This window comes from Panthera tigris, chromosome B4, assembly GCF_018350195.1.
Source record: "Panthera tigris isolate Pti1 chromosome B4, P.tigris_Pti1_mat1.1, whole genome shotgun sequence".
NCBI lineage: Eukaryota > Metazoa > Chordata > Mammalia > Carnivora > Felidae > Panthera > Panthera tigris.
The window spans coordinates 7,761,639-7,776,401 of record NC_056666.1 but is presented as its reverse complement, the minus strand read 5'-3'; the positions used below and the strand labels follow the sequence as shown (position 1 = coordinate 7,776,401).

At 41.2% G+C, this 14,763-nt stretch overlaps 1 non-coding gene across 1 annotated transcript; it reads left to right on the top strand.

Annotated features, from left to right (window-relative positions):
• Nucleotides 1-14,194: 14,194 nt before the first annotated feature.
• LOC122240700 lies at nucleotides 14,195-14,378 on the top strand. Its single transcript, XR_006220468.1, has one exon. It is a non-coding gene; the product is annotated as a U2 spliceosomal RNA (small nuclear RNA).
• Nucleotides 14,379-14,763: the final 385 nt, after the last annotated feature.

Here is a 14,763-nt window from a genome sequence, read left to right as displayed (position 1 = left end):
ACAAAATAATAACAATAGTTAAGCCCATGAATATAAGATACTTGTGTTTTTATTACATTTTTCAAAAAAAAATTGCAAGTTAAGAAGTGTACTATAAAAAGGCAAGAGTCAGACTATGAATCAATGTCTCCAACTTAGCCAAAGCCAGATGGGAGTTTTCCACTGGGAGTCCCCTCTTTCTGCTTTCTCACCAAAGGCTCTCTAGATTTCCCTGGATGATTTTCACCACATAAGACAATATCCCTGCGGTTTCAAAAGAATGCCATTTCAACTTGTTTCTGGCAGAATCTAGTCTCTCTATACGTTATTTGCGATTTGAGGATTCTCCAAAAAGCCTAATTTGTGATTCTCAGGTCTTCTGATCCTGCGTGTTGAATTTACAGAAGTCCTTCCGATACCTACTGCGCAGGTAGGTTCAGTAACCATAGCAGTGGCCGAGTCCTTACCAAACACCATGCATCCATTTCCTGAGGATGCCACGCCCAGCCAGCCCCACAAAGAGCAGCTTCTACAAAAGCAAATTCTTCATGCCTGAAACGTAGAAAAATGGAAGCAGGTTCTGATGGTCATGATAGGATTTCCTAAATAGTCTAAAGAAGACACCCCATTTCCTAAAAACTTGATATAATTAAAGAAACAAGAACATGTCTGCTGAGACCCACAACTCAAGGACCCGTCTACATTGAGAAAAGACCACCGTTACAGAGATGGCAGTTATTGCCGCCATCTTCCTGAATGTCCATTACTTCCTTGGCGCTCAGGGAAGCACATTCCATACGTCTTGGGTACTTTCATTCACTCCTTACAACAACTCTTCAGGAATCCATCGCTCTCTTCATTTTACAGAAAAGGGAACAGGTTTGCAGCCTTACGTGACCTGCCTAAAGTTGCCCAGTTGGATGGCAGAGAAGAGGTTCAAGCCTCCACCCATCAGACTCCAAAACAAGTTTTCAGAGAGTTCAGATGAGTTCTGTGTGAGTTGTTTTTTGGTATCCTTACACTTGCCTCACTCAGCCTGAACTTTATCCTCTGAAAGAATAGCTGAAGAGCAGAATCACTACACTCCGGTTCTTCTAAGAAGCACCAAGGGAACTTCAGTGTCCTTCCACTGTATTGTCACTACATGGTGGCAGTCTGGACCCACAATACTTGCCACGGCCGCTCTCAACATTCTAGTATCTAGAACTTTCAACTTGGTCATAAACTGAAAGAGAGGGGCTGCCTGCGAGCTCGGTAAGACTATGCAGTATGTTCTAGGTAATGTTTTCTGCATGCTTATGGAATGACACTAACTCCAGAGCCAAGGCTAGTGACGCGTGCCTGTCACCACTGCTGTTTCCCAAGGGCCTTGAGAACCAGGCCCACAAGTGTGAAAAGTCTCTGGTAAGTTCGGCATAAGTGTGTATCATTCTGAGTCTTCTCCCTACTGGTCTTAGCTCCACCTCCCAGACCACTTTCCTTTTCTACCTGACCGTGTAGCAACAATTTCAAAACTGGTTTAACTGTCGTGTCACACTGATGTTTTATTTTTCTATAAAGATTTCTCCTTCAGGAAAACAGCCTTCGTCAACAACAACCGGCCTGTCTGTAAAAACAAACAAACAAACAAAAAACAGCAAGCTTAAATTTTTCCTGCCATTTGGCTTTCTCTTCTCTCAGGTAAACGTTCTTCCCAACACATGGCCACTCTGTCCCTGACAAACTCGGGTTTGCCTTTGCGATGCTATCTTTCATAGCAGAAGAAAAAAGAAAGAAAAGGAAGAGGAATGGAGGAAGTAAGGGTATTGCTGGAGAGGTGACACCCTCCTAAGGCTGCATCTCAGAGACCCATTGGGCTTTCCTCCAGCAGGTGGTCAGCCACTCCCTAAATCTCCCAATCTGTGAGTCTTAGAGGTTTTTTTTATTTTTTTTTTTAATGTTTATTCATTTTTGAGAGAGCATGAGCAGGGGAGTGGCAAAGAGAGAGGGACAGAGAGAGAATCCCAAGCACCCTCCATGCTGTCAGCACATAGCCTCACGTGGGGCTCAAACTCACGAGCCATGAGATCATGACCTGAGCTGAAGTCGGACACTCAACCAACTGAGCCACCCAGGTGCCCCTCTTAGATGCTGTATCACATTGAAAATGCTCTATCACATGCCTACCCCTTTTGCCCATTCACGAATTTTCCACTGGAAAATAACTACTTGAAACTAATAGGAAAACTCAAGCCCGTGGAAGCTTTTTCTAGGTCAGGTTTTTGTTCTTGCTGTAAAGCAAAATATAAAAATGTAAAATCCAAGGTTTGACCTCTGAATCTTTTTCATCACATGGATCTTAAATTTTAACAACTTACCCTTGAGATGCTGTCCTTGTTTTTCTGTCCCTTGTTTCCTGTCATTTTTGATGCCAAAGCTTTTTGTAGCCTTTTCTGAAAATTACTTTTTTGTGATTAAAATACAATTTTCAAAGACTTCCAAACCACCACTTGCTTTATTTTGGCAAAAAAAAAACAAAAAAACAAAAAAAAACCCTCCCACCTCCCGAATATTGCTGATAAATCAACAAGACTGGAATTAGAGCTCTTTCTCTCTAAGAGTACGCGGCTTTCCAGGTAATGTCTCGGGTTTCTGTAACTCGGGTGGGAATAAAAGTCAGACAGGGATCCAGGCTAAATGAGCTTTTTAAAAAGTGTTTCTTGAGTGGTAGTACACTTTGACAACAAATGCCAAGAAAATAGGCTTCTTGTGTCTAATCAATCTTTCCCAAATGCTTCATCAAAAGGGATCTTGGCGAACAGGTTTAAGCAATGAATATCACCGGAATTCTAAGTGAGTAAATATGCTCTTACCAATGGTTTTAAAAAGAAAGCCAGGTGAATTTCCAACAAGATGTCTCCCCCCCCCACCCCACCCCGCAGTGAGGGAGTGTTTACAAGTCTCCATCCAGGTTTGTGTCCAGGCAGATGCTCTGATTGGAGGTTGTACATCCAGAGACGCTTCCAGAACTTAACTGAAAACACTATCCTGGTTGCTGTTTGTTTGTTTGTATGTTTGCTTGTTTTCATTTTTCTGACTAAAGATTGCTACTGAGGCACTTGAAAGAAGCATAGAGTAGAGTGTCATCGGTGGTACTGCACATCTTGGAGGTAAGAACGTGAGTACCCCGAGACGTTGTATCACTCTCGTCCCATTTGTTTCTTTGATCCTTACAGGACACCACTCACTGATACCACACATCATATTTCCAGTTCACTGAGTGGCGCAATATTCTCCAAAATGATGTCTGCACACTTCCAGGCAAGCACAAGATGATAACAGAACCAAAATGTATTGAGCACCTAATATATGCCCGGCTGTGTGTCAAGCGCATACATACATTTTCCCATTTAATCCTTATAACATCCGTGAGAGAGAAATATCACTAATCCCATTGACAATTGAGGAGACCGGGAGCTACGTCACTCAAACAGAATCCGAGTCATCAGGTGTTAGAGTCTTAGCATGTGTGTTCTCCATCCATGCAGTTTCCATCTTCCATGACTCTGCAGTCTTGTTGAAGAAATAAGACATTGCTACCCAAAATGCTGGCCAAAACTCCCCCCAACACACACACACACACACACACACACAGAGAGAGAGAGAGAGAGAGAGAGAGAATAGCACAACTAAATAATATATTGAAAGGGAAATATAGCATTACCATTATCACTAAGAGTTTTGAGCAATTCAAGAGGAGAAATTTTTAAAACCTAGTGAAGAACATCTTTAAAAGGGGAGAAGAAATGGAATTGGTTTGGTCTGGCAGGTGGGATTGGAAGATCAGGAGGGTTTCCAGGGTCGTACAGAGGACCTTGAGGTCATGTTGACATTATACAACGTGGACGCTTCCATTTAATCAACAGCTTCAGTAGCAAGAAGTCATGCTTTCTATGGATGCAAATGGCGAGGTGAAATGCAGTTCCCCGTGTGGAATCTCATCGAAGTGTATTAACTTTGACCCTGGAGTTCCATTTCTAGAAATCTTTACCCAAGACAAAAGAAGAGATTCAGGGAAAAAAATGAACTCATTCAAAACATGTGTGGTGAGCAGCCCTGTGTGCTGGCTTTCCAGGTAATGTCTTGGACCCTATGACATAGCAGCAAACCACACCAGGAAGTTGCTCTTGGACTTTCGAAGAGTCTTTCCTGAAGCATTACTTACAAGACCACCACCACCGCCAGCTGGTTCCAAACTACATGTCCGACAATAGGGGGGTGTTTAAATAAACCGTATCATGTCCATAGGACTAAACCCTAAGCAGCCATGAAAAATCATGTTTTCAAGTATATTTAAGAGCACCAAGAGATATTCCCAGTAATGCATCACAAACAAACAAACAAACAAATCTTTCCCCCTGGGGCTAAGTAGCCTGCCAGGTCAAATTTTAGGCTTCTCTAATTCCGCTGGGAATAAAAATCTAAGAGAGATTCAGGCCAAGTAGGTTTTTCAGTCGGTCCTGCTTGCATTATGATCCCCCATTTTCAAAATACGTATGATAGTACTCCAATTCTAAATGCCTATTTATAGCGATAGCTAAATGAGCGTAGTTATTCCTGGTGGCAGCATTACATTTAATTTTTATTTTCTTATTTACATGTCTATGTTTTCTAAAAAAATGTGCAATGTCTTCTGACCAAAAAAAATTTTTTTAAATAAAAGAACAGAGATGAGTACTGAGCAATGTATGGAATTGTTGAATCGTTATATTGCACGCCTGAAATTAACCTAACACTGTCTGTTACTTACACGTCAATTAAAAAAAAAAAGGAGGAAGGAAAAAGAAAGAACAGGAATTAAGACAATCTCACCCACATAATTTGTTGCCCTTCCTTCAAATGGCATCAGAATAACTAATTGTGATATTTCCTTACACTGGAGGTCTCTCCCAAGTGTCTCCCAAGTGTCTTCAGAGGTATAGCTCCTGTTTGTGGAATAAATGCCTTTACCATAGAAGTACAACGGGATTATTTTAAATGGTAAGATTCAGTTCATCCCATTTCTCGCTCAGTTGGTCTCCTATCCAGAAACTGGATCCGCCAGTTGTACCTCTCAGAGGGCCTGAAGTGAATCAGCCCATCCAGGTTTTATGGTTCCACGTCCATCATGTCTGGGCAGTTCCATCTTGAGAGACAAACAGCCTTTCAGCGAATTTACAAGGTGGGTTGCAAGAACCTTGCAAAGTTCAGGAAACCACAAGTCACATAAGAAATAAGACTAAGGTTGCCGGCTTCCTAAAATTTCTTCTGAAAAACAAAGTGACTAATAGTGAAGATATTTCTGTAAAGACACTCAACACAAAGTAAGCATTTAATAACATTCGTTTCTATCCTCCTTCCTTATCTGTTTTAATCATATCTTAAGACAACATGCACTCAAAAACTTTCATAACTAAGATTGTCAGAAACGTTGCCACTGTGATAATATGGTTGCGGAAAGTTTAGGCCATGAAAGGTTGGGATTTTTTTTTTCCTTTTAAATGACCTAATAGTCAACACGCTTGGAATACATCACATATATGGAAGGAGACGATAATTGGTAAGAGTTTGTGTTTATAGTTGACAAATGATTTCTTTTTCCATTAAAAGAAGAAAATCTACGCTAAGGATGTGTGGGGGCAGGCATGATTACGTCAGGTTACTCATTCCAATGAGGGTGAGAAGTCTTGCTTCAAAAGGAATTTCATTATGCCTTGTCCCCTTTTCATATTCAAACGTGGGAGTCAGGATTGAAATCCTGGATTTTTCGGATGTCTGCATTCTAAAAGATTTTGTTTACGTTAAGGCTTAGGTCACTTTAATAGGTATGTTTTAAGGAAAACATTACCTTTGTATGACCTCTGGGATTTGAAGGTGAAAACTCAGTCACTGGAAAAAAAAGTTGTCGTGGATGAAATCTCCAACCTTAAAGACAGTCATCCTGTGACTGTCTTCCTACAGCAATAAAAAACGTTGAACCACAGCTGGGGCAAAGTAGGTTCTGATGGATCATGATTCTTAACTAGAGAAACACAGACTGACAAAAAAAAAAAAAAAAACACGGTAAAGGAAAATAAACTAGCAGAATTTTCTAGAAGCAGCAAAACATTTTCAGGAAGCAGGTTCTAACCTCCCCCCACCCCATTCTTAAATTGTTATTATAAGCTAAGCATTTTACCTCCAGAGGGAAGAATAAATTTCTGCTGGTTATCATATATCAGAATTACACAGGACATCATCTGTTAATGATCATTTATTCCTAGCTACTTGAAGAATAATACCCAGTAATTATAGCAAATGTAAGTCAAATAGTAATAGCATACTTTACATAGTATAGTAATTATAAGTTATGTCCATGCATCTGGGACAAGGGTCTTTTATGCTCGGTATTAAATCTGAACTGCAATTTATTCATAATACCACGGCTAGGATTGAAGAAAGGAAGCTTGCCTGTAGAAAGGAGACCTGTCCCCCGTTTACATTTCCAATAAGTCATTTGAAGAAAACTGCTCTTTGCATGCCTTGCTAAACCCAATTACCACCAAGACATCATAAACAAATATTCATTGCATTTACAGCTGGTTCTTTATTGCACAATGCAAAATGTATTGTTAAAATTTAAACCATTTAAAGGGAGTAAGCGCCCAGATTTCTGCATTCATTTAAAATTTAATTGAAAAAAAACTCAAGCATGTGTTGCAATATTTTCTTATTTGGAGACTGCTGCTAAATGAACAATCCTATAATACTCTCAAGTCTAGCAAAAGTCAGATAGAAATGTGGGCATCTCTGGCTTTGATATTTCATAATGCAGGAACCTATCAGTTCACTTAAGTGAAGCGAGATTAAATAAAAGTTTTATAAAAAATTCTAAGATAAGATGGAACCATTACAAATAACAATAACTTAGGGCGCCTGGGTGGCTGAGTCGGTTGGGCCTCCGACTTCGGCTCAGGTCATCGTCTCACAGTCCGTGAGTTCAAGCCCTATGTCAGTCTCTGTCCTGACCGCTCAGAGCCTGGAGCCCGTTTTGGATTCTGTGTCTCCCTCTCTCTATGCCCTTCCCCCACGCATACACGCGCACGGTCTCTGGCTCTCAAAAAATAAGTAAACATTTCAAAAATTAAAAAATATCACAATAACTTGATTCATTAAAAGAAAATAGAAGATTCTTCAAGGCCCTGCCTCAGGCTTATCCAACGGCTCCAGCCACGCTGAAAGAATCCCCCTCTAGGCCTTCTGTCCTGCAATGAAATTGCTCTTTGGTGACAGAAACCCAGCACTCAGGTTTTACATTAAATCCTCTTCCTTAATTCTTCCTCCAAGAAGCCTTCCATGCCCCCTCTCCAATCATCTTATGTTACGCCCCACTGATGGCCTCCATTAACATCCTTTGCCTTTCTCTGATTGTCATTTGTATCGTATTTCATTGCAACTGCTTGTGTATTTCTCTACTAATCTCTTCTCAAGGGGGGGCGCGGGCGGGAGCATTGTTCCAGCTCAAGGCCAAACGCCAAACGTCTGGTACCTACCACAGTGACTGGCACAGAGCATGAGCCCAGTAGACATTTGTTTTGTTAACGAATGACCCTAGGTCTGCGGTCTCCTGTCGCTGTCCAGAGAAAAGCTTTGGAGATGGGGTGGGGAGGGCAAGGTTGCCGGCAGGGGCCAGGGAATATCAGGCAGTGTGCTGGGAAGAAGTCTACCCAGGTCCCATTAAGTTTGATCATTTAATCCGTAAGCAGGTTTCTTTTTCACCCTGTCTCCATTCCCTGTCCTTTGCTTGCCTGATTTTATGTATCAGAGCTTCTCACATGCTAATGTTTATTAATGAAATTCCATGAAGGGCATTTGCCATGCTTATGTGCTCACAGAAACTTTTGTTCTGAGAGCGCCTACTAAGATACATGTGGTGCCCAGGAAACGTAATGGGAGAGCTGTCCTGAGTAACTCTTTCTGTGGTGTTATATTTAGCTCTGCATCTATAACATGAGAATAAAACCTGTCTGCAATGATCTGATAGGAACAATACAGATGTTATTATGAATCAAAGCATCTACTGATCTCGCTGATCTATTGCATGATAAGGACTTGCGTGACACCGCACAGGAGGGAGGGATTTCTTGACTGAAAAAGGAAAAGGCTCCACATAGAAACATCTCTGTGCATCATGAATTTTAATTCTTCTACAGATTTCCAGACTCCCATTTGTTTATCATCCAATAGTATTTATTAAGCAAGTGCTTCATATATCTGTGTTTAATATTAAATAAATAGTCTTCAAATGAATACTTAAATCAATACATGATGATGATCTTTAACAATTCATGTCTTTCTCATTGTGTTTAAGACCAAACCTCCCATCGCTTCTCGGCCTTTTGGCTAAGATCAAGTGTAAGACCAAACCTCCCAGGGGCGCCTGGGTGGCTCAGTCTGTTGAGCGTCCGACTACGGCTCAGGCCATGATCTCATGGTTCGTGAGTTCGAGCCCCACATTGGGCTCTGTGCTGACAGCTCAGAGCCTGGAGCCTGCTTCAGATTCTGTCTCCCTCTCTCTCTGCCTGTCCCCTACATGTGTTCTCTCTCTCTTTCAAAAATAAGTAAAAACATTTTAAAAATTAAAAAAAAAAAGACCACCTCCCAACAGAAGGTGCAACCAAATGCAGAATGCACTTGAGAAGACTTCCATACTCCATTGTTCCCAGTTTTATGCCTACCTTACCGATGTGCTCTATGCAATACAAGTCAGGATGAGATTTCATCGATTTGTTTCTTTGTTTTCCATTAAGATTTGTCTTTCTAGAATAACTTTGATATTAGGACAACTGAACCAATATCACTGTGAGAAGCCAACTTCTAGCGTTTCGGGCAGAAGGGAGACAACAAAGGGCAAGCTGAGCAATGCCATTATGTCCAGGAATGGAAGGAATAACAACCATAAAATTAACTACAAGCCTATAATATTATTAATTTCGTCGAGTCGAACAAAACTCTCATAGTTTACGTTAATATGATGACTTTGCGTTTCACAATATTTCTGTTATCCTCTGTGTTTGAGGAGACTGGGAAAGACATTTAGGAATTTTTTAACCAAAGAACTGTTGCTATTTACTGATGGCAAGGACATAAGCATTTTGACAGTCGAGGTGAACTATAGTCAGACTAAAATTTTGGAAAACAGATCTGAAAAAAAAGAAAGAAAAGAGACTAGGGGCTTCCCATGAGTCCTCCACTTCAATGACCCAAACTCATAAGATGAAACAACATTAAGTCAAAAGGGTAGAGCCAATGATTTTTATATGGTTACTTTTAAACTTAGCCTGAACTTGACATGGAAACATCACGTTTTCCCTGAAACTAGGGAAAGATTCTAATATACCTACCTAAATCAGTACCCTTGCGAGTAGCCAGCTTCTAGCGTGCTAGGCAGCCCAAGATGGACTCATATCATTAGTATCATCTCGAGAGTGGCATCCATCATCTTTACCTTACTCCATGTGTTAGCAGCAAGTCACAGATCCTTCTCACACTCAATGGTAGAGGATCGTATGAGCACATGAACACCAGGACCGGGGGGGTGGGGCCACTATAAAGTCTGTCCACTACAGCCACTAACAACCTGTGAATTGTACACCATTTAGCAGCTACTACTAGCAAAGAATGGATTCTTTTCATTGACACCAGCTGGGAAGACCCAAAGGAAAGACTCAGACTGGCCCAGCTAACGTCAGAGGTCCATCACTGGACCGTCAACTGCAGCCAAAGGTGCACGGCTCCTAAGTTATTGAGTAAGACAAGTAGGAAAAAAGGTGGATCCAAGAAATGGGGGTTAGGGTTAGGGTTAGGGTTAGGGTTAGGCCTACCCGAAGAGCGGCCCATACAGCTTTCCAAATCCTAGCTATTCCAAATTGGGTAGCCACTGTTCTATAAAACCTGATCCACGATATTGCTTTGTAGTCTTTCATACTTGGAAGTCTGGCTTTCCTCCCAATTTCAGTCAGACTGGGGGAAGAAATAAAGAAATATCCTTTTTGGGTGGCCCCGGGTGGCTCAGTCGGTTAAGCATCCCACTCTTTGATTTCAGCTCAGCTCATGATCTCACGGTTTATAAGTTTGAGCCCCACCTTGGGCTCTGTGCTGACAGTGCAGCCTGCTTGGGATTCTCTCTCTCCCCCTCTCTCTGTGCCCCTCCCCTGCCCCCTCTCTCTCTTTCTCTCCCTCTCTTTCTCTCAAGATAAATAAATAAACATTTTTTTTAAAAGAAAGAACTACCCCTTTACTCACAAGGACTGCCAGATACATCACAGTTTTTAGCCTTGAGATATGGAGGTAAATATTTTAAATCTAACAACATCTGAAATAATTCTTCTGTAGCCAAATAAAATAAAATACCTTAGAGAGGAAGCTCAGGGTATATTCCTTCTAGTATTTGCGATAGTTCCACAATGTCTATTTGCTCTCTTCTTAACAACCTATTAAGGCTTATCCATACTACAATGAAATCATGCTACAGAGGTAAAAACTCAAATTAAGAAACACTGCTTAAATTACTCACATTTTCAACATGTCAGATGCAAACTGCAAGACTAAAATTCAGAAATTTTTTAGTAACATATTTTACCTGCCTGGCTTAACTGAGCCTGTATAGAAGTAGATAAATAATACTGTACGTTTAATAAATAGGGGTCAGGGGAAGGTACTCATAAATATAATTAAAATAGAAACCCACCACTGAGAAACCAGTCTAGAACTTCCTTCTATATTTGAAAACAATACCATAGTCTCGAGCTCTTAATGATTATTAGTTCATAGTATTTATTTTTAGAAGACTAAGGCTACAGAAGTCTCTCTTCCTAATCTCAATATTTTCAATTTCCACATCTAACACGCGAAAAGCACTAAAACGCAATCTGACTGAGCTTTTACCGATGACCGAAAATGCTCCCACCGTGGCACATTCAAAATTAAAAAGGCATTGGCTCGTTTGATAAAGAAGTACGAAGGATGTAGCTATGTGATGCAAACTTTAAGAGACAATAAGAAAATAAGGATAGTGAGGAATTTCCAGAAATGCTGTTTTTGTGTGTTTGGGATGTTAAAGCAGGAAAGCAAATTGCCAAAGAAGAACAGAAACATACATTAGTTCAAGAGACGGCTAAGACATCTTTATGGAAAGAGAAAATTGATGGATCCAGCCTTCGAGCATGGAGGTGGAGTTAAAGGGCATGAGTTTGTCTTCTATCAGGCAATCCTTAAAGCCAGTGAATGGTAATGCCTCTAAAAAATGTCACTTTTCAGGATATCCTTTTTTATATGCATTTCCCAAGCAGAGGTGAAGTGGGAGGGCAGCCCTTTATTGGGGTGTCCAGTCTATCAGCTTAAACTAGACGTCCTGGAGCCAGGATCTCAAATATTACCATGACCGACCTAACCCCTAAGGTTTGCGTATTGACAGTGTCCTAGAGTTAACACTGTTATTTGGCGGCCTTTTTTTGTTTGTTTTGTTTTGTTGGGGGTGTGTGTGTGTTGTTTGTTTGTTTTGGTTTTGGTTTTGGTTTCTGATGGGATCTTAAAAACAAGTCGTGTTCTGAATGTAGTTAATTCCAAGGGACATTTTACCTTTATTGATTGAAGCACATTCTAAACATCTTTATGACACACACAGGCATAAATTCTTAGGTTATGTATGGCGTTACCAGGCAGTTTAGAAAACAGTACTTTGGGGAAAAACAAAACAATCCTCTGATTTGCGTATCGGGAACATACAGTTCTTGTCGACTTCCTGAAGGCTATGTCATCCCTGAGAGATCTTGACAAACTTTTGGTTAATGACGACTTCAGACATTTCCCAATCCCCAGTCTCCCAGATGCTGTGAAACTGATTACGGTCCTCTTTTAAACCAAGAATCAGTGACGCTCAACTGTTTCATAAATAAGATACCGAAAAACTGTGGCACGGAAGGTGGCACGGAAAAATAGTCATGGGCGGAGACTTTGCAGTCCAATTACAGAAATCTGGCTGGCAAATAACCGCTCTTTAAGTCTTTGTTTTTCTCTGTAGAGTGAATTTAAAGATACTACCTACGATCTGTGGGCGTTCTCTGAAATGATGTGTATTGAGTGCCTAACCCATAGGAAACCTCGATAAGACTGTTAACAGTGATTACTGTGCCCCACATATTATTTGACTAGAAGTGTTCCATTTTTTGTCTCTTTTAGTCCCCAGAGCAATCCGTTCTCTTCACAGACCTAGGAGACAGGCTCTGCAAGGGTCAGACATTTGCAGAAGGTCCCAGGGATAAGCAGCAGAACCAAAATTGAAGCTCCAATCTGTGTGCCTTCAGCCTGTTGTCTCTCCCTCAGCAAGATGGGAGGACTGGCGTCTTCTTGTCTCCCCAAAGACCGAAAATATAGTATTCCAAAGAAAAGGAGGAAAAGAATCCTCCAAGTATCTTCTGATAGACCGTCTTAAAGCTAAATCTGGTGCTTGCATGGAGCAGAGAAAATTCTGACCAGCAAAATAACTTTCTTTCTGGCTCTTTAACATGACCTGCTTTTTTTTTTTTGTAGGAAATTTAATCATGCATCTGTTCATTCATTCATTTAACAATTGTTAAGTATCTATTATGTACTCAACCTGGACAACACTCCATGTGGGTGCCAGCCACCTAATGGAGGAGGGTGGCTGGCTTGTATATTAACCAGAGGCATAAATCCCCAAGTGATGTGAGAAACAGAGAAGCTTTGAAAGAGATGTAATTCAATCAAATTAGGAAGCAGAGTAGCGGTTCCATTAGAGACGTGGGTGCCATCTGATAAATTCTTTGGACAAGTCAGTCAGTGAGAGAAAAATTCAAGACCCATCAGAGAAAGCACGATAGAAATTCAAACAGAGTTTCTCAACCAGGATCATCAGCGTGTTGATATTAGAAATACAAAGAGAAGAGTGATGGATTATTTAAGGAAATATCTCCTTCTTCAAGTCTTATGCAACAACAGTTTACCAGTCAATAAATTGGCAAGACCATCCCCTAAAAAAAAATGGGTGTTTCCACATTGCTCTACCAGATGGAAAAAGATTATAGTTAGAGAATCAGAAGTCTGTTCCTAAAATCTTTAGTGTATATATGTCCTTTGTATTTTGAGAAGAGGAGTGAATTTCTCTCAGCATACGAAGTGCCATATATTTTAGCCATTGGACAATCCTCAGTGTGTACCTTGAATTATACTGATTTATAATCTTTAGCTCTATTTTGCTGTAGCACATTTTCCCCACAGATTTTCATGGTGACCGGCTGTGCAAGAGTCATCTAGTAATCATGATAACAAAATACAAGGTCATACACAAAAATCTGGCTCTCTCCTTTACCTTCTCATTTTCCAGCAGCTCTGGTTGCTGAAGTCTCTCAACTCATTCCTCAAACCAGGACATCTGTGGGCTTTCCACCGAATTGTAACAGCGGAGCATGATGTAGACTGGAGACTGCCAACGGTCTCAAAACCATAAGAAAAGGAAACTCCTACCACGCAGTTCCCTTCTCCCTGTGTCAACCTGCCTCCTGGATCTGCCTGCTTTGGGTTTCCTTCCATTGCCCTCACATAGTTATTTCTTTATGTTTTATCCAGAATATATAGTTATCGGCAAGAAAAGTTAATCCAACTGGAGCTTGACTATAAACAAAAACAAAATTCCAGACTTGAAGTTCCGAAAGTCAAAGTTGCACTTACTAATACCATTTTTTAAGAAGCACTTTGAGCCTATCGAAGTGAAGACTCCCCCGATATCTTCTTTTGTAATGAAATTGAAAAATCTTTGTCTACTACAGAGAATTTCCATACAAAGTCCACAGATCTTCCACACTGGAGAATCATTTTGCAATTTCAACTGATTTGTTTTACAAACCCGATCCCTAACAACTTTGGGTGACCATAGCTTTGGCTAATTCAGGCATTGTGAAAGAGTCTTAAACCGCATCTGTTACAAATAACTTGCAAAGATAAACCAGAATTCAGGGAGTTCCGATCATCTCATTTGCCAAAGACGCTTCCCCGTAAAGGTTAAGAAGTTGAGTAGACAGAAGTATCTATCATCCAGAGGAGGTCTTGAGATAGTGAAACATGCTTCTACATGTGTACTTCATAGAGTTGGCGATCTAAGATGGACACGATTGAGTTCGGGATTAAGAATTGGGAGATACTCACTTCCCCACCTTTTGCCCAAGATCGAGCATAATATCTGTTCTTATCAGTTTAATATCTGATTCCTCCTCTATTGAGGACAATGTATTAAACGGATTTTGGAGCAGGGAGACAGAACAGGGGCTTGCTCCAGTCGCTCTACACATGGACCTGGTGCTACTTCCAGGAACGGTGTGTACCACCCCCAAGGGCACCAGTATCCCTGCAAATGTCATGCTGCTTCTGGCTTTTGAAGCCATCCCGTGGAGCCATGCCCAGAGGAGGAGGCCCACTGATTTCCTTGCGGTCCTGCAGCAGAGGCCGGGCAGGAAGCCAAGTAGCCAAGCTCTAGTGTGCCCATGCGCACCTAAGGCCTACCTTCTGCGTGGGACCGCACGTGTCCACCGTCACGTGTCAGCTGACCTGGGTGTTTGGGGCCACCAGACTCAGTCTCACCACATCGCATCTGCTATAGGAAAGTCCCAGCCTCCCCCTCTCTCCTAGTGTCTCCATCTCTCCCCTGTGTCACCCTCTTGTCCCCCCAGGAAGAATTAGAAGATAGATGTTGGAAAGCAGGTGACAGAGGAA